At 55.3% G+C, this 22,040-nt stretch overlaps 2 long non-coding RNA genes across 2 annotated transcripts; one reads left to right on the plus strand and one right to left on the minus strand.

Moving 5' to 3' along the window:
* Positions 1 to 9: 9 nt before the first annotated feature.
* On the minus strand, positions 10 to 18,297 carry LOC116937328 (uncharacterized). Its single transcript, XR_004401965.2, has 4 exons — positions 17,372 to 18,297; positions 16,623 to 16,716; positions 11,183 to 11,319; positions 10 to 2,922 (listed from the first exon to the last, which is right to left on the minus strand). It is a non-coding gene; the product is annotated as an uncharacterized LOC116937328 (long non-coding RNA).
* Positions 6,391 to 17,153, plus strand: LOC142929649 (uncharacterized). The gene is made up of 3 exons (XR_012945840.1): positions 6,391 to 9,388; positions 11,192 to 11,308; positions 12,890 to 17,153. It is a non-coding gene; the product is annotated as an uncharacterized LOC142929649 (long non-coding RNA).
* Positions 18,298 to 22,040: the final 3,743 nt, after the last annotated feature.

Here is a 22,040-nt window from a genome sequence, read left to right on the forward strand (position 1 = left end):
TTTGTTATTTTGTTGTTTCTCTTCAACGTGACTTTACCGAAAAAACTAAGAATAAGAGTGTGGATTGTTTTGTACAATGCTGAGCGAATGTTCCTTTTTCGTCCAATTTTGGAAAATGCGTGCCCATTTGCCCATCGCCAGCAATGGGCAAATGGGCAAGGTAAATGGTGTTGGGGCCGTGTCGTGTGTATGCGAATCTGACCCATGATGCATCTGTTTGGTTGTATGTATGTGTCTATGTTAAAAGGTGCGCCAGAGTGTACTGTGTCTCTGCGCGAGTATGCAATTCTTATATATGCAAGCGTGCACGCGTATGTACGTGTATGAGTTTACATGTGTGTGTACTGTAGATGTGGGGAGCGGTAGTGTAGTGCTTAGCGCACTACGCTGCAAACCCGGCAACCAGAGTTCGATTCCCGCACTGAGCCGATTCTGTCACTTGCATGGCATTTTGCAGTAAGAGGCGATCGCGGTCTGTGTGGTTGCCCCATAAAGGTTTTTGAAAGTTTTATGTGGCCCTCGGGAAGGAAAAGGTTTCCCACCTCTGGTTTACAGCGACGGATTGCGGTGCGCCCTCTGTCTCCGCGCGTCACCGTCGTGAGGATTTATGGGACACGCGTGGCTGCTCTTCCCGCGCCCACGAGGGGAGGAGGGGACGGAGCTCCCCGTATTCCTTGCCGAGTTCGAATTTTAAATCCTCTCCCTTGCTCAAACCATCGTGGGGCGCTGCAGATATCCGTCACCAATGTGCTACACAGAAGGGCAATTTCCTGTAGCAATTTATATATTTTATTCATAAGTTAAACTTAATTTCATGGATTTGTTCTAAGTTCCTGGAACTGAAAATAATTAGCGTAGCAAAACTTCGAGTATCGAACTGCTCAGTTTGGATGTGAGAAGAGTTGTTTACTCACCGGTCAGCTGACACTTATACGTGGCCCGTTAAACGGTGTACACGCAACTATTTTATCTATTTAGCTATGTGGTGGGTGGAGGGTCTCATGACACATATTTGACCAGATTATTACATATGTATGATATGTGTGCTCACTGATTTAATGTCCGCGCACACAACAGCAGCAACCACTAACTGGCGTCGACGTTCCTTTAAAGTGCTGCACGTTTCGCAAGCGGAGAGAAGGGAGAGCCCTAACTGTGGAACAGAAGATCTGGCGCTTTGTATGGAGTGACAAGCCATGTCGCTTCCACACATCGTTATGCCGTTCGACTGATGAGGAGTGAAATCTCCGTTGCCAAACTGCAGCTGGTCATACGCACACTGCTCATGTTCGGACACCTCTCTCTTGGCAACTGCCCCATCACTCATGGAGAGTGGAGTATTTGATGGCAAAATACTCAGGCAGACGCGTTGTGGTGGTGGGTGGTAGTCATGCCTCATCTCTTAAGGAGCAAGTTCCAGGCTCAACAGTAGCGTCTCAAACTCCTCCGAGTGAGAAGCAATTACCAGATCATCAACATACATAACATAGCAAAAGGGAGCTATCCCTTGACTACATCCGTACATTGATCATCTTCCCTTTGTAACAGCTGTACCAGATGGAAATTCCACCAGTACAGTCATGGGAAGCTTCTTGAACGACGTAGTCAAAGAAGATGCGAAATTGTATGCGAGTGAGAGGACATTCAAGTGCTGATAGCGGGCACATGTGAAGGCCGGAACGGCACACGACGGGGTGAGTGGCCAGCACCACGCCCGGCCGCCTTTGTCTTCCTAGTGCTGATTAGATTTTTAGATTAGATCAGATTTCATTTATTTCGACAGGAAGGGCCTAATACGTGTTCGGGCTCTGTTCAATTGGCGTCCTGCAATGTTTATACTCTGCAACAGGTACTCATTTGAGGCTGAGTCGACCTATTGGGAAACAAAAGATCAGTTCAAATATTGGCGCAGTGCACTAACCACTGCTCCAGCACTCCGCACACAGACAGTCTCCACACGCCAAGCTTCCCACATTTCCATAATAGATTCCCATTCCTCGCGATCATTAATTAGACACCGTCCATTCATTCCCACTGTATTAGGTGTCCATTCACTTCTTAATTGTGCAGTCAATTCGCATGTAAATCAGGCGAGACGCGAGGGGCGGGGGAGAGCGGAGGGGAGGTGAGGAGCACGGGGAGTGGACTCCAAAATTCACTGTCGTAGAGATCTGTGAGCTAAAGCGATATCCGCTCACTCTCATGGAGTTCATTGGCTCAAACGTTAACCGCACTTGGCAACCAACCCATACCCCAAGCCGTACACACCGCCTCTCGTGCTGTGCTCACCCGCACGCACCGATATGAACACACAAGTATCGACCCAAATAACCACAACGCACACAGCACAAAGGGTCGACTTGGGTGAGGCTCAGTATTGGTTCAGTCACCGATGTTGGCCGTGAGCAGAAATATAAATCGGGCAGCAGGGTGCGTGGCGCAGGACGCGAACCGCGCGGGACTCTGCCTGGGCCTGGTCGATCATCCCTCGTGCTTCGGGGAATTGAATGAATAAAACAAACTATCAGACCAAAGGTGAAAGAGTTTCTCTAAAGATCGACCTCGTTCCCATAACGACGCATGAGGAGCTCTCCAATGAGTCCACGCTCACTGAAGCCCGTGGAGCGGTCTAGCAGGAGGTGTCCCGGCAATCGCGGGCCGCACGAACTGTCGAGCGCCGCGTGTAGAACTGCAACAGCGGAGTTTTCGCCCCGCCACTGGCGAAAGTCACCTGGGCGCGGTAATCTTCCCTTATCCTCTCCCCTCATCTCCTGCCACTTCTCTCCTCCTCTCTCTCTCCTCTCCTTGCCTCTTCTCCTTTCTCCTCTCCCCTCACCTCCTTGACTCTTCTCTCATCCTCTGCTCCGAGGGGTCAGATGCCGTGATGGAGCGAGGCATCGAGTTGGGACGACGGGGCTAACACTGTCGCACAGAGGGGAAACGCCAAGATAAGTGATCAGATGTGTGCAGGGATGGGGTGCGCATTAGAAATATACCGCCAGCACGAGCCGGGTTCGCTCACCACGTGTCCAAGAAAAGCGATATCTCCAAGCAAGGGATTACAAAAGGCCAGGCAAGGGAGGGATGTAAGCTCACTACTCAGTCATTCAATCGCTCATGGTACGCACTGCCACACTGAGAAAGACAAAGATCCCCGTATAGCCTTAGCAAACTGGAGGGGACAAGTACTGTTAGCGAGTAGACACACCGACAGGCATACGGCTACACGCGTCTCTCTATGATCATTGAATATTCTTGCCTAGAAAATCCCTTGGGATTGAACGTCTCGCTTGCAACGGTGGCGAGCGTGTGGACGGTGTCCACGGACAGCGTGTGCACGGTGTCCACGGACAGCGTGTGCACGGTGTCCACGGACAGCGTGTGCACGGTGTCCACGGACAGCGTGTGGACGGTGTCCAGAGACAGCGTGCGGACGGTGTCCACGGACAGCGTGCGGACGGTGTCCACGGACAGCGTGTGGACGGTGTCCACGGACAGCGTGCGGACGGTGTCCACGGACAGCGTGTGGACGGTGTCCAGAGACAGCGTGCGAACGGTGTCCAGGGACAGCGTGTGGACGGTGTCCAGGGACAGCGTGTGGACGGTGTCCACGGACAGCGTGCGGACGGTGTCCACGGACAGCGTGCGGACGGTGTCCACGGACAGCGTGCGGACGGTGTCCAGAGACAGCGTGCGGACGGTGTCCAGAGACAGCGTGCGGACGGTGTCCACGGACAGCGTGTGGACGGTGTCCACGGACAGCGTGCGGACGGTGTCCACGGACAGCGTGCGGACGGTGTCCACGGACAGCGTGTGCACGGTGTCCACGGACAGCGTGTGGACGGTGTCCAGAGACAGCGTGCGGACGGTGTCCAGGGACAGCGTGTGGGCGGTGTCCACGGACAGCATGTGGACGGTGTCCACGGACAGCGTGCGGACGGTGTCCACGGACAGCGTGTGGACGGTGTCCACGGACAGCGTGGACGTGACATGCGGACTTGGTGTGGGAAGCTCGGCGTAATCGCGCGAATCGCAGAGCACGAAGGCGAGTTTACAGGTGGTCCCCCTCGCACGCGAGATGTCCCATCTCACGTGGTTCGCCAGGTCGGATATATCGACAAAATAAGGAGCGGGCTCGGCTTTTGAGCGCTACAAGAGTCGAGGATTAAATGAAGGACCTCCTAATTCCTCTCCCTCCCTACCCCTCGTCCCCTTCCTCCTGGCGTTACGGGTCTGTGGGACAAACTCCGACGATTGTCCACCTCCCCTCGTCACCAGCGGCGACTCAAACACTCGGGTTGCTTCGTGGTGCAAAGTGAAAGCCCCCGGACACCAGGCGCCGTCGGGCGCGGCGACTCGCCCACGGGAGAGCAACGCAGCGCGTGGGAGCCTTTAGCTGGGTAGGGGAGCTCAAGGGAGCCGCGGCGGAGAGAGGGTGGAGTGTGAGAGAGGGTGGAGTGTGAGAGAGGGTGGAGTGTGAGAGATGGTGGAGTGGGAGAGAGGGTGGAGTGTGAGAGAAGGTGGAGTGTGAGAGAGGGTGGAGTATGAGAGAGGATGGAGTGTGAGAGGGGGTGGAGTGTGAAAGAGGGTGGAGTGGGAGAGATGGTGGAGTGTGAGAGAGGGTGGAGTGGGAGAGAGGGTGGAGTGTGAGAGAGGGTGGAGTGTGAGAGAGGGTGGAGTGTGAGAGAGGGTGGAGTGTGAGAGAGGGTGGAGTGGGAGAGAGGGTAGAGTGTGAGAGAGGGTGGGGTGGGAGAGAGGGTGGAGTGTGAGAGAGGGTGAAGTGTGAGAGAGGGTGGAGTGTGAGATAGGGTGGAGTATGAGAGAGGGTGGAGTGGGAGAGATGGTGGAGTGTGAGAGAGGGTGGAGTGTGAGAGAGGGTGGAGTGTGAGAGAGGGTGGAGTGGGAGAGATGGTGGAGTGTGAGAGAGGGTGGAGTGTGAGAGAGGGTGGAGTGTGAGAGAGGGTGGAGTGTGAGAGAGGGTGGAGTGTGAGAGAGGGTGGAGTGGGAGATATGGTGGAGTGTGAGAGAGGGTGGAGTGTGAGAGAGGGTGGAGTGGGAGATATGGTGGAGTGTGAGAGAGGGTGGAGTGTGAGAGAGGGTGGAGTGTGAGAGAGGGTGGAGTGTGAGAGAGGGAGGATTGGGAGAGAGGGTGGAGTGTGAGAGAGGGTGGAGTGTGAGAGAGGGTGGAGTATGAGAGAGGGTGGAGTGTGAGAGAGTGTGGAGTGGGAGAGAGTGTGGAGTGGGAGAGAGGGTGGAGTGGGAGAGAGGGTGGAGTGTGAGAGAGGGTGGAGTGGGAGAGAGGGTGGAGTGGGAGAGAGGATGGAGTGTGAGAGAGGGTGGAGTATGAGAGAGGGTGGAGTGTGAGAGAGGGTGGAGTGTGAGAGAGGGTGGATTGGGAGACAGGGTGGAGTGTGAGAGAGGCTGGAGTGTGAGAAAGGGTGGAGTATGAGAGAGGGTGGAGTGTGAGAGAGGGTGGAGTGGGAGAGAGGGTGGAGTGGAAGAGAGGGTGGAGTGTGAGAGAGTCTGGAGTGGGAGAGAGGGTGGAGTTGGAGAGAGGGTGGAGTGGGAGAGAGGGTGGAGTGGGAGAGAGGGTGGAGTGTGAGAGAGGATGGAGTATGAGAGAGGGTGGAGTGTGAGAGAGGGTGGAGTGGGAGAGATAGTGGAGTGTGAGAGAGGGTGGAGTGGGAGAGAGGGTGGAGTGTGAGAGATGGTGGAATGTGAGAGAGGGTGGAGTGTGAGAGAGGGTGGAGTGTGAGAGAGGTTGGAGTGTGAGAGAGGGTGGAGTGTGAGAGAGGGTGGAGTGTGAGAGAGGGTGGAGTGTGAGAGAGGGTGGAGTGGGAGATATGGTGGAGTGTGAGAGAGTGTGGAGTGTGAGAGAGGGTGGAGTGGGAGAGAGGGTGGAGTGTGAGAGAGGGTGGAGTGGGAGATATGGTGGAGTGTGAGAGAGTGTGGAATGTGAGAGAGGGTGGAGTGGGAGAGAGGGTGGAGTGTGAGAGAGGGTGGAGTGTGAGAGAGGGTGGATTGGGAGAGAGGATGGAGTGTGAGAGAGGGTGGAGTGTGAGAGAGGGTGGAGTATGAGAGAGGGTGGAGTGTGAGAGAGGGTGGAGTGGGAGAGAGGGTGGAGTGGGAGAGAGGGTGGAGTGTGAGAGAGGGTGGAGTGGGAGAGAGGGTGGAGTGGAGAGAGGGTGGAGTGGGAGAGAGGGTGGTCGGAGTTGAAGATCTGGTTTGAGAGGGAGATGGTGAGTGAGAGATGGTGGAGTGTGAGAGCTGGGTCAGTGGGAGAGAGGGTGGAGTGTGATATAGGATGGTGGAGTGGAGAGAGGTGCTGTTAGTTAGATCGGGTGGTTGTGTTGGAGTGTGAGAGAGGGTGAGTGTGATAGAGGGTGGAGTGGGAGAGAGGGTGGAGTGTGAGAGAGTGTGGAGTGTGAGAAAGGGTGGAGTGTGAGAGAGGGTGGAGTGGGAGATATGGTGGAGTGTGAGAGAGTGTGGAGTGTGAGAGAGGGTGGAGTGGGAGAGAGGGTGGAGTGTGAGAGAGGGTGGAGTGTGAGATATGGTGGAGTGTGAGAGAGGGTGGAGTGTGAGAGAGGGTGGAGTGTGAGAGAGGATGGAGTATGAGAGAGGGTGGAGTATGAGAGAGGGTGGAGTGTGAGAGAGGATTGAGTATGAGAGAGGGTGGAGTGTGAGAGAGGGTGGAGTGTGAGAGAGGGTGGAGTGTGAGAGAGGGTGGAGTGTGAGAGAGGGTGGAGTGGGAGAGAAGGTGGAGTGTGAGAGAGGGTGGAGTATGAGAGAGAGTGGAGTGGGAGAGAGGGTGGAGTGTAAGAGAGGGTGGAGTGTGAGAGAATGTGGAGTGTGAGAGAGGGTGGAGTGTGAGAGAGGGTGGAGTATGAGAGAGGGTGGAGTGTGAGAGAGGGTGGAGTGTGAGAGAGGATGGAGTATGAGAGGGGGTGAAGTGGAAGAGAGGGTGGAGTGTGAGAGAGGGTGGAGTGGGAGAGAGGGTGGAGTGTGAGAGAGGGTGGAGTGTGAGAGATGGTGGAGTGTGAGAGAGGGGGGAGTGGGAGAGAGGGTGGAGTGTGAGAGAGGGTGGAGTGTGAGAGAGGGTGGAGTATGAGAGAGGGTGAAGTGGAAGAGAGGGTGGAGTGTGAGAGAGGATGGAGTGTGAGAGATGGTGGAGTGTGAGAGAGGGTGGAGTGGGAGAGAGGGTGGAGTGTGAGAGAGGGTGGAGTGGGAGAGAGGGTGGAGTGTGAGAGAGGGTGGAGTGGGAGAGAGGGTGGAGTGTGAGAGATGGTGGAGTGGGAGAGAGGGTGGAGTATGAGATAGGGTGGAGTGTGAGAGAGGGTGGAGTGTGAGAGAGGGTGGAGTGTGAGAGAGGGTGGAGTGTGAGAGAGTGTGGAGTGTGAGAAAGGGTGGAGTGTGAGAGAGGGTGGAGTGGGAGATATGGTGGAGTGTGAGAGAGTGTGGAGTGTGAGAGAGGGTGGAGTGGGAGAGAGGGTGGAGTGTGAGAGAGGGTGGAGTGTGAGATATGGTGGAGTGTGAGAGAGGGTGGAGTGTGAGAGAGGATGGAGTATGAGAGAGGGTGGAGTATGAGAGAGGGTGGAGTGTGAGAGAGGATTGAGTATGAGAGAGGGTGGAGTGTGAGAGAGGGTGGAGTGTGAGAGAGGGTGGAGTGCGAGAGAGGGTGGAGTGGGAGAGAGGGTGGAGTATGAGAGAGGGTGGAGTATGAGAGAGGGTGGAGTGTGAGAGAGGGTGGAGTGTGAGAGAGGATGGAGTATGAGAGAGGGTGAAGTGGAAGAGAGGGTGGAGTGTGAGAGAGGGTGGAGTGTGAGAGAGGGTGGAGTGTGAGAGAGGGTGGAGTGTGAGAGAGGGTGGAGTATGAGAGAGGGTGAAGTGGAAGAGAGGGTGGAGTGTGAGAGAGGATGGAGTGTGAGAGATGGTGGAGTGTGAGAGAGGGTGGAGTGGGAGAGAGGGTGGAGTGTGAGAGAGGGTGGAGTGGGAGAGAGGGTGGAGTGTGAGAGAGGGTGGAGTGGGAGAGAGGGTGGAGTGTGAGAGATGGTGGAGTGGGAGAGAGGGTGGAGTATGAGATAGGGTGGAGTGTGAGAGAGGGTGGAGTGTGAGAGAGGGTGGAGTGTGAGAGAGGGTGGAGTGTGAGAGAGTGTGGAGTGTGAGAAAGGGTGGAGTGTGAGAGAGGGTGGAGTGGGAGATATGGTGGAGTGTGAGAGAGTGTGGAGTGTGAGAGAGGGTGGAGTGGGAGAGAGGGTGGAGTGTGAGAGAGGGTGGAGTGTGAGATATGGTGGAGTGTGAGAGAGGGTGGAGTGTGAGAGAGGATGGAGTATGAGAGAGGGTGGAGTATGAGAGAGGGTGGAGTGTGAGAGAGGATTGAGTATGAGAGAGGGTGGAGTGTGAGAGAGGGTGGAGTGTGAGAGAGGGTGGAGTGCGAGAGAGGGTGGAGTGGGAGAGAGGGTGGAGTATGAGAGAGGGTGGAGTATGAGAGAGGGTGGAGTGTGAGAGAGGGTGGAGTGTGAGAGAGGATGGAGTATGAGAGAGGGTGAAGTGGAAGAGAGGGTGGAGTGTGAGAGAGGGTGGAGTGTGAGAGAGGGTGGAGTGTGAGAGAGGGTGGAGTGTGAGAGATGGTGGAGTGTGAGAGAGGGTGGAGTGGGAGAGAGGGTGGAGTGTGAGAGAGGGTGGAGTGTGAGAGAGGGTGGAGTGTGAGAGAGGGTGGAGTATGAGAGAGGGTGAAGTGGAAGAGAGGGTGGAGTGTGAGAGAGGATGGAGTGTGAGAGATGGTGGAGTGTGAGAGAGGGTGGAGTGGGAGAGAGGGTGGAGTGTGAGAGAGGGTGGAGTATGAGAGAGGGTGGAGTGTGAGAGATGGTGGAGTGTGAGAGAGGGTGGAGTGGGAGAGAGGGTGGAGTGTGAGAGAGGGTGGAGTGGGAGAGAGGGTGGAGTGTGAGAGAGGGTGCAGTGTGAGAGAGGGTGGAGTATGAGAGAGGGTGGAGTGTGAGAGATGGTGGAGTGTGAGAGAGGGTGGAGTGGGAGAGAGGGTGGAGTGGGAGAGAGGGTGGAGTGTGAGAGAGGGTGGAGTGTGAGAGGAGGGGAGGGAGCGATGGAGGGGGGTGTCACCTTTATCCTCACCCCCCACACCCACGCATCCCCCCATCCTCCCCTCCTCTAGATCCCTGACCCGCTCTATAATCACAGCCATCTGCTCGGAGCGACAAGTGCAGATGTGTTCTTATCCTCATTTGATTTTTTTCCGCTTTTTAATTTTTGCTCTTATTTTGACAAGTGAGCAATCCCTGTTCTCTCCCCCACTCCTCCTGCTCACCACTCCCACCACCGTACTGCTTGTTTCTCCAGAACACGGTGCCTCGACTCATTAACGCACGCGGTGCACGTAAGTTAGTTTGTATCATAATCAAACCATCTGTGTTATTATCACGTATCTATATACATAAAAATAAAAAAAATGTATGTGGGTTTGTTTTTTTAGGTTTGTGTGTTCGCGTGCTTGCGAATGATTTGCCTCTCCATCGGTGGGGTTTACGTTAAAAAAAACAGCCAGGTACCACGCCGTAAGCCCCGCGGTGAGCAAGCGCTATTCCTTTTCACATCCGTGAACTTACAATTTGTTTAATTAGCAATTTTAGTGCGCTTCCCTTCTATGTATTTATTATGACACACTGACGACCGTACCAACTCACGCGCCTTTGGTGGGGGGGGCAGGCCCATGCCAAGTCGCACGCCTTTGGTGGGGGGGTAGGCCCATGCCAAGTCGCACGCCTTTGGTGGGGGGGTAGGCCCATGCCAAGTCGCACGCCTTTGGTGGGGGGGTAGGCCCATGCCAAGTCGCACGCCTTTGGTGGGGGGGTAGGCCCATGCCAAGTCGCACGCCTTTGGTGGGGGGGTAGGCCCATGCCAAGTCGCACGCCTTTGGTGGGGGGGTAGGCCCATGCCAAGTCGCACGCCTTTGGTGGGGGGGTAGGCCCATGCCAAGTCGCACGCCTTTGGTGGGGGGGTAGGCCCATGCCAAGTCGCACGCCTTTGGTGGGGGGGTAGGCCCATGCCAAGTCGCACGCCTTTGGTGGGGGGGTAGGCCCATGCCAAGTCGCACGCCTTTGGTGGGGGGGTAGGCCCATGCCAAGTCGCACGCCTTTGGTGGGGGGGTAGGCCCATGCCAAGTCGCACGCCTTTGGTGGGGGGGTAGGCCCATGCCAAGTCGCACGCCTTTGGTGGGGGGGTAGGCCCATGCCAAGTCGCACGCCTTTGGTGGGGGGGTAGGCCCATGCCAAGTCGCACGCGTTCGGTGGGAGTCAGGGGGACATTTTCTTTCGCGTTAGAAATGCTATAAAAATACAGTAAACGCTGACGTTAATTCTTCACTGTGTGATGTCCCCCCCACCCCGAAGCGTGTAGTTATTACTATTATACAGTCGCTAGATGCTACCACTATAGGCCGTAGATATTACAGCAGAGCGGCAAAGCAGAACGTGGCTGGGGGGGGGGGTGTCAGGGGTAGCAGCCCAGCCCCAGCCTGCCAAGGTGCCACCTCGGCAGGCTGGACAATCTAGGCGAGGCCGGAGGCTCTGCACGGGATTAGGCCTCACCACGCTACTCTGCCAGGTGAGTACTTTGTGCTATAGAGTCGATAAATGCTGCTAGTCAGAATGTACTACTGTAATCATAGCAGGTACCACCACAGTATGCACTGCTGTAATCATAGCAGGTACCACCACAGTATGCACTGCTGTAATCATAGCAGGTACCACCACAGTCAGTATGCACTGCTGTAATCATAGCAGGTACCACCACAGTATGCACTGCTGTAATCATAGCAGGTACCACCACAGTCAGTATGCACTGCTGTAATCATAGCAGGTACCACCACAGTATGCACTGCTGTAATCATAGCAGGTACCACCACAGTATGCACTGCTGTAATTATAGCAGGTACAACCACAGTCGGTATGCACTGCTGTAATCATAGCAGGTACCACCACAGTATGCACTGCTGTAATCATAGCAGGTACCACCACAGTCGGTATGCACTGCTGTAATCATAGCAGGTACCACCACAGTCAGTACGCACTGCTGTTAGATTTTTAAGAGTAGTTTTTAAATATTTTTTAAGACCCGGACAACGGCGGGTACTTTCCGCAAGTTATTAATATTATTATTTACATTAACTTACTTTTCGCAGGAGATACATCTCGGATGGTGAAAACATTGCGAGAAGAGATCCCACGGAGGTCTGTCTCCACTGCTGGATGACGGTTTGCTGTTCCCAACACCGTCATGGTGATGGCGTTGTTTTGAGGTGCGAGCGCTCTGTGAATCAAGAGGCGTCGTATAAACATGAGCGATACCTTGACCAACTCACTGTCGCACATGTCGTGATGGCGACTGTGTTGATCTCCCCAACCTAACACGTGGATCTTCGCTGACATTATGATTCTGACTTCCTAGAGTGTGTCCTGAAGATGCTTGACGCAGTTTCAAGCCAAACGTCGTCGCGTATGTAATCGCTGCCCGTGCTTTGTGAGAATGGTTCTTGAACTCTAACGGCGAGTGAGCTGAAACAGTAATAATAATTCGCCCGCTGTTCATTGCTTGTACACCCCGCGTGACGTTTTAATTCGTTTGGCTGTACCGGGTGGTTGAGGGTCTTACGACAAAAACTTGGTCAGATCATTTACGTGGCCTAACCCCAAAATCCATTTACGAGTATTTTAATATTGCCGTTTGTTGCCGGCGACTAGACGTTTCGGGCTTTGGGCCTGTCCCCAGAAACTGTGTACAAACGCATTCCAATGAGAACAGCCTTCTTGAGTCTCAATTCTCTCTTCCAGAGGAGTCTGCTCTTTCGGGATTGTGAGTCGCGAATGCCGTGAAAGAAGTGTTTCACACGTGGACGGGAGCCGAAGTCGCCAGAGAAACCCGACCACCACGTACACGAGAGGGAGTTCGCTATCAAACCTCGACACTGATTGATTCAGGGAACCCACGGCTGTACGTGCATCTCATGGCCACATCCCAGGGGGAGAGTGGGGAGAGAGCACAGTAGAGAGAGAGAGAGCAAAGAGTACGAGTCGTGCGCAGCAGAGGATTTAGGGTGCTGATCACAACGCACTCAGCAAATGATCCCCTACTTGGCATGCGTGAACGCAGCTGGCACCATGAGGGGGAGGGAGAGGTGGAGGGGGTGGTGTAGGGGGTGGTGTAGGGGGTGGTGGAGGTGGTTCGTGGAGTAGGAGGGGGTGGGGAGGGGGCGGATGAGGGGGTGGTGTCGGGGGGGGGGTGTCGGGGGTGGTGGTTCGTGGAGGAGGAGGGGGCGGAGGAGGGGGCGGAGGAGGTGGTTCGTGGAGGAGGGGGTGGGGAGGGAGCGGAGGAGGGGGTGGTGGAGGTGGTTAGTGGAGGAGGAGGGGAGGGGGCGGTGTAGGGAGTGGTGGAGAAGCTGGAGGACGAGGATGAGAGGCGCAAACTTAATTGGTTGCTCGTTAATTGCAGCTCATGCGTGAGAGAGGGAGAGCGATTGCGTGGGAGGCTGTCCACAAATGTCGCTGCCAACGCGTTCGTAAAAAATGTGAGATACGCGTTATCTATATATCTGTATAAATATACTAGTTGCAGCAGCTGCAGCCGATAGGGTGGAGCCTGGTGAATCTTCATCATTGTGTGACGGCTCTACGAAGAGAACTGCAACTGAAAAGTGCATAACGAAGTATGGAGAGATGCACACTTGGATTGGGGAACACAGGCGGATAGAGACCGCATGACTGGAGAAGAGTCAGCTTGGGCCAGGACATGAAGCGTGGAGGGCTAACGTGTGTATGTATGTATGTTGTATGTATGTTGTATGTATGTTGTATTTGTGTATGTTCTTTTGCACCGTACGTAGCCAGCCGTGCTAATCGGAGGTGCAACCGTCGTGCCAGACTGGCGATGGGGGAATGGCACCCAACGAAGAGAAGGCGCCCCGAGGAGATGGAGCGGGGAAATGGGCTCGTGAGCATGCTCGAGACGGATTGTGGCGTCGCTGAGCCGTGACGGATGAGCGACGGCGTGGGGAGGCCTTCATCCAGCAGTGGATGGAGCTCATCACTCACAATGACGACAACTTGACGTGGACGACTTCAGGTTTTTTTCAGGGCCGGGTATATTCCAAATACATAAAAACAAATCTAAATGTGCAGATGCTTATTTATTTATTTCTAGCCCGTTGTCCGCTGTAGGGGCCGCCGTCATCATTATTCTGGGGCCGCGCGACGCGGAGGAGGAGGAGGAGCGCTTAGGATTCTGGCGGCGACAGAGGCGGCAGAGGTAATGGCTCGGAAAATGTCGCGACCACAACGCGACCAGTGGGGGACACCCGCGGCGCTTCGCGGGGCGGGGGGTCTCGACAGCCACCCCCCCCCCCCCCTTCTGTTAATCCACTGCTGGATGAGGGCCTTGCCCTCCCCCACCCCGCGCCGTGCGGGTCGTGGTCATTGCTCGGCCACGCCTCGCCGAGAATCCAGGCTTCTGCCGCACTCCGTGGATGCCCACTGCGCGCTCCCCGCAGCGCGACTGCTCGACCCCAATAGAGCTGCGTATCTCGCCTCCAATCCATCGCACTCCGCGCACGAGAACCGGGCCGTGGTTGCACACGCGCCCCCCCCTGCTCGTTCTCTCGGCTGTCTGACGCGGGGTTGAAAGCTCCATTAATGGGAACAAAAAAAGCAATGCGACTAATTCTCGAAGAGCCATCACCCTGTGCACTCTGGTGACGTCACTGAGGTGTCGCTTGCGTGCCGTTTAATTCGGCTGCGGTGTGAGCTAATGAAGCCTGTGGCGGGCAGGAATAGTCCCAACTCCAACCCTATAGCCCTAGCCCTGCACGTGATAGTCGACTCTATCTCCAATCAAATCCGTGACCTGATATCCATAACCCTATCGCCCACCTAAACCCGGTCCCTAAGCCAAACGATCTTTAACCCCCTCATCATCACTGCAACTGTCCAAACTCCCTCTGTCCGCTTCTGCCAAGGCGTGATGCTGTCTGCCACGTGACTTGAACTTGTAAATCTCGATTGAAAACTCATTGCTTAGAACTGATTTCTTGTTTAGTTGTCCTTTCCCCACACCTTCGATTAGCGCGATTGGCTACGTACGGTGCAAAATAAGTTCAACATGCATACGTACATACGAATGGAGTGTGGAGGTATTCGCCTCACCGAAGTGGAAAACGTTCACCTGGCCAGAGCTGGCTCAACGGGGAAGCGAGCGGCGAGCAAATCTTGGTTGGGGGAGGCGGGGGGGCGGTGACTCAGCCCATCATCCCTCCCTCCGGGGTCGATATAATGGGGACCACTTTGTGTGGAAGTGAACGGTGGTTGCCCTCTGGATAGACCCGCCCGCGCCAGAGGAATGAGGAACTTCCACCACTGGCTGTGCAGGGCTTTAAACAGGAAGTAAGCTCATTTTTTCTCGACGCTCAGTTGAGCAGCAGGAGATGTGTGAGCGAGACAAGCACGCGGGGCTGCTCACTCACAGCTCGAAGAAACGGCGAACAACCTTGCGGCAGACTCGCCGCCTGGGCCCCATCGGCTGACGCGTGCACACCATGAAGAGCGGCCTCTCCCGCGTGGGTGGGGAGCGTGAGAATCGATTTTAATCGATGGATCGATAAGTCATGGCTGCATTTCCAAGACAATCAATAGGTAGATAATTCGCCTTCTTCACACGTCTGTTGTTTCCGCGTAAAAATACACAAGTTGTATTTTTTTACAAATCCCTGCAGCCACACGGCCTTCCTTGCAGGATGGGATAATTTCCGCAGCATTGGGTTCAACACAAGAAAAACTCTGGACCTCCGACATTGTCTCATCATCATCATCAGCAGAGTCGGGCTCGCTCGCACAGAGTCCGTGTGATTGATTGATGGCCCGGTGCTCGCTGGCTCACTCCAGCCACAATCTCTCCCCGTCAGTCTTTCGCTTCCTCGTCACTCTGTATCGCTACTGCAGTCATCCCAGGAGTATCTGACGGATATTATCTTTTGTTAGGATGAGAATGATACCTGTAGTATGTGAGTATATTTATATAATATCACGTTATCAAATTCACCGTGGTGTACATTTCCTTGCGAAGATGTAGTGAACGTGCAAACGTATCTTTACACACACACACGCGCGCGCATAGATAAGTACATAAATAGCTCCCATTTTGCCTTAACAGGTTATTGGGGAAAATACCGAAAGCAAGGGCCTATAAAGGCCGGCATGGCACATGAAGGGGTGGTTGTCCAGGACCATGCCCGACCGCCTTTGTCTCCACAGTGGCAATGTTTACTCATCGCACAAGATACTCATTTGACACTGAGTCGACCGGGTCGCCGGGTTCGTAGTGCAGAGTGCTAACCGCTACACTATCGCTACCCAAAAGACAAGGACATGGGTTTGATCCGTGGGTGCCCTGTGCACGTGGACATACGTGTGGCCACGTGTGCGCACGTGGAGAGCGGTGGGTCAGTGGTTAGCACGCTGCGCTATAAACACGGCGATCCGAGTTCGATTACACGTTCGCGGCCAACATCGTTGACGAATATCTGAGCCGGGCCTGGGTCTTCTCTAGGTAGACCCACATGCACACCTCCCACGCACCTCACACACCTCCTCCCACCGCCATGCCCCACCCCACACACCTCCCACGCGACCCTCCCACACACCTCCTCCCACCGTCATGCCCCCCCCACGCACCCCACACACACCTCTCATGTGCCCCTCCCACACACACGCACACACCTCCCACCTCCCACGCACCCCACACACACCTCCTACACACACACACCTCTTCCCACCACCATGCCCCCCCACGCACCCCACACACACCTCCCACGCGCCCTCCTTACACACACGCACACACCTACCACCACCATGCCCCCCACGCACCCCACACCTCCCACGCGCCCCTCCCACACACACGCACACACCTCCTCCCACCACCATGCCCCCCACGCACCCCACACACACCTCCCACGCGCCCCTCCCACACACACACCTCCTCCCACCACCATGCCCCCCACGCACCACACACACATCTCCCACGCACACCCCCCACCTTCCATAGCCACGCACAGCTGTGGCGCGGCTGGGTCCGTGCGGACCGTGAGGGCGAGCGGCTGTGAAGCGGCCATCGAACGAACCTAGCTTCAGAGACCGGAACCCAAGTTCGCTCTGTGAGGTCGACCACAAATAAACCCCAAAACACATCGGTGATGGGCGGGCGGTGTGACAACAAATCTTACCGATCGGTTTATTTTGAGCCCTCGCCCGATCCATGAGAAGGAGGCAGTCCAGACCCTGATCCTGGCTCCCCGAGTCTCGACTTTGGACCCCTTAGGCTGCCGCTGAAAAATTAGCTCGGCGCTGAGACGCTACGTCTTTTTCCTACCGACAGCCGGCGGCAGAAGCGAGGGGAATGAATTGAATCCTTGCCAGAAATTGCGTCCTGAGTTCTGTTGTTTGTGTGTGGGGGGAGGATGATGGGGGTGGGTGTTACAGCCTCTCGCGGGGCCTCAATCTTCGACACGCGGCCACAATGCAGCCGGACATTCGAATATTTCACTCGGAGAGTCCCTGAGTATGGAATACCTCGTTAAGTGTCAACCTCCGATGCTTTTCGGGCTGTTCCTCGCGTTGTTCGGCACGATGTCCGACGTTTTTCTCCACGTTCTTTCTCAGGAATCTAATCGAAGTACATCACAACACGTGGAGCGAAACGGCAGAAAAGTGATAGATTCAAGATGTATGTGCACGTGTTGGCTGTGTGCGTGTGTGCATGTTCATCTACACCCTCGACACGCTTATGACATGATTCCATGTCGAGGGTCTTTCCCGGTGAAATGTTTTAACTCACAAAAATATCAGCAGCAGCAATCCACCACTGTACGAAGGCTTCCCCACGCAATTTCGGCCAGGAAGGTTGTTTGACCATACTTCACCGCGCTGGTCAGAAGTGCAGGCTGGTGAAGGAGGTATAATCACTCGCCACTAATGTTAGCCGTGGCCATGAAGCAAATTCAAGTAAGCATACATCTTAACACATAGCACATGTACAATGAAGGAGTATTCCCCAAACGTCGGTTATTGTATGTTTTTTCTTAAAAGGTCAGATTTTTTTGACGAACGTTTGAGGATTGTTTTGTTTGTTATTTGTGATCGGGCACCACTGCCAACGCAGCAGCATCGCGCAAATAATTGGTTGAATCAAGAACACAGACTCGCCGTGCAGTGCGCGAACCACTGCGCACACCGCTCCCTACAATTGCACCTCCACCATCGCCAGCTCTCGTGGTGGGCAATCACCGCTGTCCCTGACGTCGACCCCCCACGCCTCTCACCTTCATCGACTTCACACGAAGCGGAGCGCTGTGTAGACGCCGAGGAGGACATGCCTCGAGACACAGAGAGAGACAAACAGAAACACACTGGGACAGACACTGCCAAAGAGTGGCTCCCACCGCTCCAGACTGATGCTGGAAGAGGGACGCAGAGAGACAGGCACAGACGCGAAGGGGCAGATTGAAGGACAGAGCAAGAAAGACGTGTACAGAGACAGACGGAGACACGGAGACGGACACAGACATACAGGGACATTTACATTAAGAGGCACAGATATACACGGAGAGAGACACCCGGAGACAGAGATAGCCGTGTAAAAACACAAATAGGCAGGCATCGTAAAAGGCAGTGTCTCTCCTGTCTTCCACGTGCCTGTCTCTGTGTTTGTCTCTCGTCGTGCCTCTATATATAATGATACACGTGTATATATGTAAAGGCTTACACATACACCTTACATAGCCTACGGATAGCGTTTCATTGGCTTCATACACTTGATACCCGCGGCTTTAAATATATTCAAGGCTTGATATTAATTGAGCGCTGCTAAATGGCCAGTTAGGTGGCGCAGTCGCTAAGCGAGCCCAAGAGGTCCGCACGGGGTAGCAGCAGCGCTGTGCGGGGTCGAACGCTGTCAGCGAGCACCTATTGCAGACGACAGGGCGGGCGAGCTGGCGGCGAGGCCAGAACCACGACGGGCTGACTGCGTTTGAGTCCCCAGGCAAGACGAGTGTGTGTGTGGGAGGTGTGTGTGTGTGTGTGGGAGGGGTGTGTGTGGGAGGTGTGTGTGTGAGGTGTGTGGGAGGTGTGTGGGAGGTGTGTGGTTGGTGTGTATGGGAGGTGTGTGTGGGAGGTGTGTGGGAGGTGTGTGTGTGGGAGGTGTGTGTGGGATGTGTGTCTGTGTGGGAGGTGTGTGTGTGGGAGGTGTGTGTGGAGGTGTGCGTGGGATGTGTGGGAGGTGTGTGTGGGAGGTTTTGTGTGTGGGGAGGTGCGCGTGTGGGATGTGGGAGGTGTGTGTGTGGGAGGTGTGTGTGGGGAGGTGTGCGTGGGGAGGTGCGTGTGTGGGGAGGTATGTGTGTGGGAGGTGTGTGTATGTGGCAGATAATCTCTTCGGTGTAGGAAATTTCAGCAGGACCTGTGTATTTGCTTTATTGACCTGGTCAAGACCTACGACACCATCAACAGGCCAGGGCTCTGCGTTTTTCTCCGTGGTTTCGGGGTCCCTGACTCTCTGCTCACAACCATTAAGGACCTTCACGATGGTGGACTGGCCTTGGTGAAGCTGTGTGGCCTGGAGTCGGAGCTATTTTCTGTTCACCTTGGCATCTGACGGGCATGTCCCGCGACTTCCTATCAGCCAGCCTTCGGCACTTCACGTGGCCTCCAGGTGAACCTAGCTTGGCACGAGCGCCGTGGTGACGTCCCCGCCCCTTCGTGGCGAACGGCGCTTGTTGCTGTCGATGATGGTGATCTCTTCACGCAGCTTGCACACCGAGGCGCGCACGCACGTAACGAACAATACGATCGACCCAGCGGGACAACCCTTAACCTAAATATAGCCTGGCAGTTTAATTAACAAAGGATTGTCATTAGCCATCATTTCTGCCTTATAACACAACTGAGCAATTACCATTACGCCCACGCCTACACAAGTGTGTGGACACAGCCGCGAGGAGCGGTGGGGTAGCGGTTAGCGCGCTGCGCTACGAACCGGACCATCTGAGTTAGATTCCCGCTCACGGCTAACATCAGTGACGATTATCTCAACCGGTCCTGGGCCTCCTCTAGGTCGATTCAGCCTTAAATGAGTACCTGGTGCGGTGTGTAAACATCGCCACTGAGGAGACAAAGGCGGACGGGCGTGGTGCTGGCCACCCACCCCCTCGTGTGCCGCGCCGGCCTTCATAGGTGCTCGCTAACAGCACTTGCCCCAACAGTCTGTTAAGGCTACACGGGGGATCTTTGTCTTGTACACAGCCGCACACAGCCGCACACAGACACGGCCACGCGCGTGTGCGTGCACCTCGCGATGATCGCTGCATTACTGCTCCGCGCAATTGCTCCGAGTTGCAGTGACACCATTCACGGGGGGGGGGGGGGTAGTGAAGGAGGGGGATAAGGGGAGGGGGACAAGGGGGGTGCGAGGGAGGGGGAGAGATGAGATGAAGAGGGGTGCATAGGGAGGGCTGAGAGGGGAGGCGTGAGAGGGGAAGGGTCAGGAGGGAGGGATTAGAGGGGAGGGGTGCGAGGGGGTGACAGGGCGGAGTGTCTGGCCCAGTCGTTCAACCCTCCAACATTTCCCCCCACCCCTTAAACACCCCCCACCTCACCCCCACCTCACCCCTCTCCTCCACCCCTCCCCAGGATCGGTTGAGATTTCCTGATGTTGGCCGTGAGCGCAAATCGAACTCGCGTCACATGGGACGCAAACCACTGCGCCACCAATCGCCTCACACACACGAGCTGCGTGACTCTTTGGATCCGCAGGAAGGCATTCGAATTACTGTTATCACGACTCAAATTAATAAATAGCACCACTGCATACACTGTAAGTTATAAATACAATTATTGTTTTGGGAGTATTGTTCTAACAACTCATAATTATTTTTACCTACGTGACTTTACCGAATAGAACCAAAGAGTATCCTTGCAGTCACGAAAGCTTCAAATCTAGAACTCATAATGTATCCATTTATAGTTTAAAATACTCTCGGTGTAGGTGTATTGATAGTTTTGTATTAATATACCGTAGTTGGGGAATCATAGTGGAAAATTTCCACCACCTTCGTTATTGACAGCGATGGAGCGGTGGCGCAGTGGTTAGCGCAACTAAGTTTTATTAAATTCTGGCCACGGATAACATCAGTGGCGAGTGATCCCAGAACCGCGGCTGCGCGCCAACCGCCCCCACCTTTGTCCTGGACATAACAATAACAGCGGGGGTAGTGAAACTTTCTGTACGGACAGAGGATGTAAGTGGGCAGGAGCGACCCGCTGCGCGTGGAGCCGAGAGGAGGAAGAGGTTTTGTTGCCAATCTCCGTAAGCAGTCACGGCCCCGGGGGAGCTGTCACCGTTGCGCAACGCCCCACACGGGCGTCTCTCGGCCCCAAGACCTACTGGGGTATTGGGGAGATGCTGGCGAGGTATTGGGGAGGTATTGGGGAGGTATTGGGGGGGTTCCTCTCAGTGTGCGAGTAAACAAACCCCTACGGCGGGACGACTCCCACAGACAACACGGCAGGCGCGCACAGTGGTGGGGGGGGGGGGGGGTAACTGTGGATGTGGGGGGGGGGTAACTGTGGATGTGGTGGGGGGGGGGGGGTAACTGTGGATGTGGTGGGGGGGTAACTGTGGATGTGGTGGGGGGGGGGTAACTGTGGATGTGGTGGGGGGGGGGTAACTGTGGATGTGGTGGGGGGGTAACTGTGGATGTGGTGGGGGGGGGGGGGTAACTGTGGATGTGGCGCGGCGGGGAACAGCGCACAAAGAGACCGAAGAGAGAGAAGCTGACCCCTTGCGACTCGCTCGCCCCCCACCCCACTCGCTACCCCCCCCCCCACTCGTAACCCCCCCCCCCCCACTCGCTGTCCCCCCTCCCCACCCTACTCGCTACACCCCCCCTATCCCACTCCTTGCGACTCGCTGTCCTCCCCCCCACTCGTAACCCCCCCACTCGCTGTCCCCCCTCCCCACCCGGTACACCTCCCCTCCCCACTCGCTACCCCCCACTCGCTACCCCCCCCCCACGCTACTCCCCCACGCTACCCCCCCCCCCCACTCGTAACCTCCCCCCCCCACTCGCCATCCCCCCCCACTCGCCATCCTCCCCCACTCGCCATCCCCCCCCCCCCCCACTCCTTGCGAGTCGCTACTCCCCCCACTCGCTACCCCCCCCCCCCCACTCGTAAGTTCAGCTAATGAAGGATGAGCTGTGTGTTATCGACGTGGGAGGAAACCGGAGCACACGGAGATAACCCACGCCTTGCGCGAGGGGGCAACACTCTATCCCCTATAGATGGACACAGGTGGCGAGTTGTCCACTTGCTCGCCTGCCTTCTCCTAGCGAGCCAGGGTATGGCACCTCCTCAACACCCACAACGTTAGTGCGGTGATCCACCAACTCGCTGCTGCCTCCACGAGTGTACGCACGCACGTATGTTGAACTTATTTCGCACCGTACGTAGCCAACCGGCGCTAATGGGAGGCGATCCACATCGCGTGACTCCACGCAGCTGCCACGTGCAGCGCAGCTCCCACTGCCGCCCGGCTGCGTTGCTGTGGACAGACACTCAAATGATAGTGGTGAAACTATAGGAAAAACAATATTGCATTTAATTCCGCCGATGAGACACTGAATGTGGAAACCGGTTCAGAGTTGTTTTCTCGTATTAATACCAACGCATTATTATGAAATAAACGTACGCATTATTATGAAATAAACGTACTTCGTGATCTTGATCATTGAATAATCACCGTCATCAACATTATCATCAGTGACTTACCATTAGCATAACACACGTAATAAGCGTAAAATAATCATTATCGGCGCTACACATTATCTTCTGTTACGTGTTATTAGAACTAACAGAGAGGGTCCTTGCCTATAACAATATGGCAGCTCAAATGCAGCAATGGTTCAATGAAGGCTGACTGCCGATGAGACACTGAAC

This window comes from Petromyzon marinus, chromosome 32 (genome assembly GCF_048934315.1).
Source record: "Petromyzon marinus isolate PM22_M1 ecotype Great Lakes invasive population chromosome 32, UKy_Petmar_22M1.pri1.0, whole genome shotgun sequence".
In the NCBI taxonomy this organism is placed as follows: domain Eukaryota; kingdom Metazoa; phylum Chordata; class Hyperoartia; order Petromyzontiformes; family Petromyzontidae; genus Petromyzon; species Petromyzon marinus.